General features: G+C 48.7%; 1 non-coding gene across 1 annotated transcript; it reads left to right on the top strand.

Annotated features, from left to right (window-relative positions):
- The first annotated feature begins 2,013 nt into the window (after positions 1–2,013).
- Positions 2,014–2,176, top strand: LOC144102869 (U1 spliceosomal RNA). The gene has a single exon (XR_013308248.1). It is a non-coding gene; the product is annotated as a U1 spliceosomal RNA (small nuclear RNA).
- The last annotated feature ends 4,505 nt before the right edge of the window (positions 2,177–6,681 follow it).

The following is a 6,681-nucleotide window of genomic DNA, read 5'->3' as shown; positions in this document are numbered from 1 at the left end:
TGCCTTTCCCTCCTCCTCTTTATCTATCTATCTATCGTATTGCCTTCACTCTTGTAGACCCAACCAGCGGCAAATATTCCAGCGGAAATGCCGTGTTTACGAGCAACTTCAACAGCCTTAAACAAAATCATGGGCGCTTTCGTTTTCCAAGCATACAAAGTGCATCACCTAAGACTTTACGCAATTTTTAAAAATAGTCTTTCTGAGTTAGAAGAGTGTTTTTTTTCGGCTTACAATTGTTAGCGCTGTAGAAAATCAGAATACAGCTAAGTGCTATGTTGCAGGCTGGTTAACTAATATTGAGTAATTAAAATTTTAACTATTACTGTTAGGAGGGACACTTAAGCTCCGCCTTAAGACTATAAAAGCGACATCGTTAATGAGTCAGTGCTCATATATGCGGAAATAGTCATTCTTAACTTTACATTCATATTCGCGTTTCTTGAATGAGCGCGGCGGTTAGGCAAGCCTCGCCTCATTAAACAGCTGTGCTTCCTACGTCCTGCTACGTTTGTCCGTGACAATATCTTGGGTCCATATGGGACCCCTGTCATATATTAAATCAGATATTCTATTATTGAAGTGAAGAGGAGTTGGGCGAGCTTATGGGCGGTGCCCTCATTGCAGGGCTCCACTGGCTTGAGCTGCCCTGCGGGCCTGTTGTATTAAGGCCCGTTGGTCCACCAGGTCATCGCTGGTCAGCAGCGCCTCCCACCGTTGCAAAGACGTGTTTTCCGTCTGCAGAATGTTTGGTTTGTCCCCACATCCCCACGAAATATTGAAGAGTGTAGGGCGGGCCAGGCTCCAGAGACAGATGTCGGAGTATAATGTTAAGTGTATGAGATGTAGTCAATGCAGGTTTGGAAATGTGTTCGCCCGTATCTGCCGCCAAGAGACGGCAACTAAGGTGTATAATTTCCTATGAGGTGGAGGGAAGCGTCTCGTATGAAGACACAAACTCGAGGCATTCGTTATACCTACAAGGTAGAGGGGTGAAAGCGTGCACGGCTTGTGGCCCCGCTCGGTATCTAGTGAAGTGGTGTGTGTGTGTGTGTGTGTGTGTGTGTGTGTGTGTGTGTGTGTGTGTGTGTGTGTGTGTGTGTGTGTGTGTGTGTGTGTGTGTGTGTGTGTGTGTGTGTGTGTGTGTGTGTGTGTGTGTGTGTGTGTGTGTGTGTGTGTGTGTGTGTGCGCGCGCGCGTGTGTGCGTGTGCGTGTGTGTGTGCGTGTGTGCGTGCATGCGTGCGTGCGTGCATGCGTGCGTGCGTGCATGCGTGCGTGCGTGCGTGTGTGCGTGTGCGTGTGTGTTATAGTAACGCGTATTTGAAATGTTTTGTTTATGGGGTTTAGCGTCCCGAAGCGAGTCTTGCTATGAGGGACGCCGTAGTGAAGGGCTCCGGAAATTTCGACCACCTGGGGTTCTTAACGTGCACTGACCACAGTACACAGGCCTCTAGAATTTCGCCTTCATCGATTGATGACCGATAATCGTAATCAATAATGCGAATTGCTACTTGGTAATTAAATGCGGTTTAGGATTTGTAATTGATTGGTGATTTGTAATTGATAACTGTGAATTCGAAAAGCGTCTCGCGGCGACCGCTCGGAGGAGCAGGCTGGTGACGTGTGTGGAAAAAGAAAAAAAAGGAAAATAAAAGGAGGAGAAGGCGCCATCGCGTCTACTTTTTAGGCGAACTCAAGCGCCCTTGATACCATCGGCGCTATTTTTTCTCAAAACAAAAGGAAGAGCAAAAAGTTGTTGACAGGTGTCACCACATTAACCAATAGGATGGAAGCATATCGAGCCTTAAATGTGCAATTATACAACTTCAGGTTAGGTAAAAAGCCGCACAGTAATTAAACTTTTAACTAAAGGCAGGAGTGATGGCTGAAGTACATTTAATTATACCTTCATTTGCGTGTTTCTGGGTAGAAAACTGACTTATAAAAGATTCTTCCCTGCAACAGTATGGCGGTCGAATTTAATGGGTACGCAAAGCCAAGCGTATGTGTGGCATACTTACCTGGTGCCGGGGCATCCTTGGTCAGGATGGAAGAGCCTCCAGGGTGAGATGTGGTCATTGCACTGCGGCCACGTTGACCCCTGCCACTTCCTCTAATGAGGCAGATGGGGCATGTAATTTTTGGTATTGGGGGACTGCGTACGCGCATCCCCCGTCAGTAAAATCAAAAATGAGAAACAGTTACCCGATGTCACCTTTAGGCTTACAACGCCACAGTACTTCGTCAGGCCTGGTTGCAGCTGATCGGTAAGCCAGCATCTTGCAAGTGCCTTTTCGTTTGTGGATGCGTTTGACCTGCAGAAGCATGTATTAATAACCAGATTAGGCCACTGTGAAGGACAGTCCTCAAAATAAGCTGTGCCGCTGATGAGCGAATTTGTGTAGCTAACATCTACAGTCAAAGCAGTGCATCGGCAACCTGCAAATTACAGGTCCCCATGGTCTGAGGGACGCCGCACAGGTAGTGGAAAATCGACTCCGGATACGCGCGCGTTGAAAAAACACAGGCGGCGTCAGTTAATAATAATAATAATTAGTTTGGGGGAAAGGAAATGGCGAAGTATCTCTCTCATATATCGTTGGACACCTGAACCGCGCCGTAAGGGAAGGGATAAAAGAGGGAGTGAAAGAAGAAAGGAAGAGAGGTGCCGTAGTGGGGGGCTCCGGAATAATTTCGACCACCTGACGCTACAGCCGGTATCGAACCCGCAAGCATCGCCAATCTTTAGGGATGGCGAAATGGCGAGGGCTGAGCGGGCCAGTCCCTTGATAATTTCTGATGGAGGAGAACTCAGGCCATGGGAACGGGCATATACATCTAAAAATGAAAATGGGGGAGAACATGCGACGCTGAGCTCTGTCCCGTGCCAGTCTGTGTGTCGTGAAATATAGCTCTAAATGCATACAGGCAACTGGAGCAAAATTTAAAATACAGTAGTGCAAGCCTGTTTCACCAGTTTAATTCCTCGTGTCATTAATACAGGCTTTGAAACAGAAAGACTCTTCGAAGAAAAACGTTGCTAAATTGCGAAGTCCGAAGGGCATTCGAAGGTCATACGAACGCACGGACTGAAACTAGAGTTTTGCATTGAGTAGAGCTGTCGCTCTAAAAAACGAATGCACGGCTCAAGCGCCTGATCCAGCTCGTGAGACCGCCTAAGACATGGTGTTCATTCTTCCGTCAGCTTGAGACCGCCATGCAATGTGAGAGGAAACCACAAGCGCTTTCGTTCGTTCAAAAACTGCCCCTACATAAATGCAGTCACATTCGTCGCTTCGCAATGAGACGCCTTTGGAGTCGCCCCGATGTGACGAGCGCTGGCTCACGTCTTTACACCAGCTGCCCGGAGTAAAGAAAGGTTTGCCCATGTCATGTGGTATGTCTGTCACAAAATTCGGCGCTTCTTCGAAAAAACCCGGCGCTGCGCGTAAGCAATCGCGCCGGCGCGCGGTAAAATAAAACAAAAAAACAGCGGGCAAGGAACCCCGGGGGTTGCGTAACTTTCCACCACGGTGGAAGAACACCGTGCTTTCCACTCAGCTCGCCGGCGCGGCGCCGCGGGAGGCAGGGCCGCGCGCGGCGTCTATTTTTCTCGAATGTCGGAGAAGTTTTAGCTCGTTGTCGACGGAAAGGGGGTAACCTTGTGCGCGCCAAAATGATACCCTCTTCCTTCGCTCCTGCGCCGATGGCTCAGCGTGCCGCGAATGACCTAGATTGTTCTAGAAGGTGGTTTCCGCGCTCGACCAATGGGGTCGCGCGCCCGGCGCAAGAAGGAGAAGAGTTTCTGAGGTCAGTAGTTCCTGCCTACAGCGCGGGTGTTCCCATGCGAGCAGACACAAGCCACACGCTCACTGACAAGCGTTGAAACAAACTTGAGAGACGCCAGCGAACGGCACAGCGGACACAAGCACAACTCTAAACCACACGCCATTCGTGCTTAGGGCGTCAGCGACTGACTTTGGGTGTGCTGCCTTTTCTAATACTCGCCGCAGCTAGAACTCTCTGCTCCCTCTCTCGGCTATTTAGCCCATATTTGGTGTGTGTGCTACGTTTCTGCTAAGTCGCCCGTAATGTCATTATTTTTATGTCTCCTTTCAAAGTCACTTGCGGACGCGGGGTGCTTTGTCAGCTTAGCCTTCAATCAGCAGCTCCAGTCGATAAAAATTTGCAGCGTAGCTATACGCAAAATCTTTCTATACTTATTCGTTCGGCAATCATTTCTTTTAAATAGAAACTTAGACATTGAGTGCCAGTATTTCTTGCGCGTCACTGTACCGAAGTGAGGCTATATGGGCGGCTGGGCTACCAGGCCCGGCTGCGCGTTTGCGTTGATCAGCAGCATCGTTTTTGTAGCGATAGCTACACTACTTTTTGGTTTGAATAACGCGCTACACACTAACAAAACGACACCGGAACGAAGGACACAGGACCAGTGCGCACTAACAACTAAAATTTATTCTGGCACGAGGGTACATAAATACATTCCACGAACGTGCTGAAACAATCAATTCATTGCCAACGGCTGTGTCGCACGCTTCTTCGTTTTTTGATTAGATGCACCTCCTCACTTGATAACAACACCGAGGGTGTGCTTACGCACTCTTCTCCGGCCTCCAATATCTCAAAGGCTTCTTTTATTTCCCTTTCTTTCTTTTCCTTTGCCCTACCTAAAATTGCTGTCTGATCAAAGTACGGTGAACATTTGCGCAATGGGGGGCGAGATTTCCTTAGGCGAAAAACAAGAGCTGCTTCAGCGAGCGGCAGACACGGTAAACGCATACGCCCGACACTGTGGACTTGCATGCTCCCCTGAAAAATCCGAGGTGCTCAGAGTCTACAGAAAAGGGTATGACCTGCAAAACTCCATAGATATCTACATAGGGGCAACGAAGGTTCCAGAAGTATCGAAAGTTAGGATCCTCGGCATGTGGGTCCAAAGCAACCGTCGTATTGATCACACGATCAGACAGCTAGCAAATACCACAGCACAGATCACCAGGATGATTGCAAGAATGTGCTCTCGGACTGCCGGTCAGCACTTCGACGGAGAAATTCCTTAAACTGGGCATAAACAACACAGTACAAGAACATATCGAGGCCCACCTTATCGCGCAGAAAACAAGACTGCTGCTGTCCGCAACAGGCAGAAACACGCTGCGGTTGCTGGGCATGAGGGACGCTTTGAAAGAAATCAATAGCACAGCGAGCGTTCCAAATGAAATCAGGAGGATCATTGAGATCAGTCCGATTCCAAAAAACATGCATCCAGATATACATAAGGCGAGAAGAAAGGCAAGATCTGAATTCCATGAAAGAAGCTTCGCCGGGTCAAAAGACGTATTATATGTTGACGCAACAACATACAGACACCGATATGGCTCGGTAGCCAGCGTGGTGGATCACCAGCTCAGGGAAATCAACTGCGCTTCGATAAAAACCAACAACATACTCGAGGCTGAGGAAGCAGCAATTGCACTCGCCATCACCCAGCAGAGTGACGAGCCCCATGCACACATCATTACAGACTCGCAAGAGGCGTGCAGAAGATACAGCAGTGGACGCATATCCACTGCAGCCATTCACATACTCAAGGCGAGGACAATCACTTTTACGAGATGCTTCATCACGTGGACACCAGGCCATGAGGCTGTCAAAGGGAACCAATGTGCGGACGCCAATGCCCGAGCATACGCCAACCGGGAGGCGCGCACCGAAGGGGAACTGGACGCAGTCACTAGACGGTATGGAGCCATCTTAGAACACCAACGAGCCCTCCGGAGGACCTACCCGCCTCCCCACAAAGACCTTAGTAAACAGCAGTCGGTTGCCTGGAGACAACTACAGACTAATACATACCCCAATCTGAGTTTACTCAGCAAAATCTATCCATCCACTTATGAAAACAAATACCCGCTATGCGGTGAACACGCAACGCTTTACCACGTTACATGGGCCTGTCAGAAAATGCAGGCAGCGCCGATAAACAACACACCTACATCGGAGCAGTGGGAGGCTGCGCTGTCCAGCTCGAAGCCTGAAGAGCAGCTCAAGCTGATCGACAGGGCTCGCAAGACTGCAAAGGCCGCTGGGGCCCTGGACTGAGGGCTCCACCTACGCTGCGAGAAATAACCCTTATACAATAAAGTTTTTCATTCATTCATTCATTTCCAGGATTCGTTATTTTTCCTAAGTTATTACTGTGCTCTTTCAACCTGGTGTTTAGACATCTGCCTGATTGACCTATGTAGCTCATGCCACATGACAGGGGAATTTTGTACACTATACCGGTGGCACATTCTGCGAACTTTTCTTGGTGTGCGATACCACAAGTGTTAGTCAATTTTTTCTTCGACTTATTCCTTTCTTGACAAAGGCTCACTAATTTTCTGGGTGCGGTAAACACCACGGGAACACCATATCTGTCTGCTACTTTCTTTAAGCCGTGCGAAACGTTATGTACATAAGGGATGACCACAACACCAGCACCCTGCTCTGCATGCTTTTTCTGTGGCATTTTTCTCTTCAGTAGCTTTTGTACATTGTTTTCAGCCACTGACGTAATTAGCGCGTCAGGGTGCCCACTCGTCCTTAGCCTACCAATCTGCCACTTGATGCTATGCTCTACCTGATGGGAACATGACTTCTTAAGACACTGCGCCA

Source organism: Amblyomma americanum, chromosome 8 (genome assembly GCF_052857255.1).
Source record: "Amblyomma americanum isolate KBUSLIRL-KWMA chromosome 8, ASM5285725v1, whole genome shotgun sequence".
Classification (NCBI taxonomy): Eukaryota; Metazoa; Arthropoda; class Arachnida; order Ixodida; family Ixodidae; genus Amblyomma; species Amblyomma americanum.
This window is presented reverse-complemented; position numbering and strand designations above follow the sequence as displayed.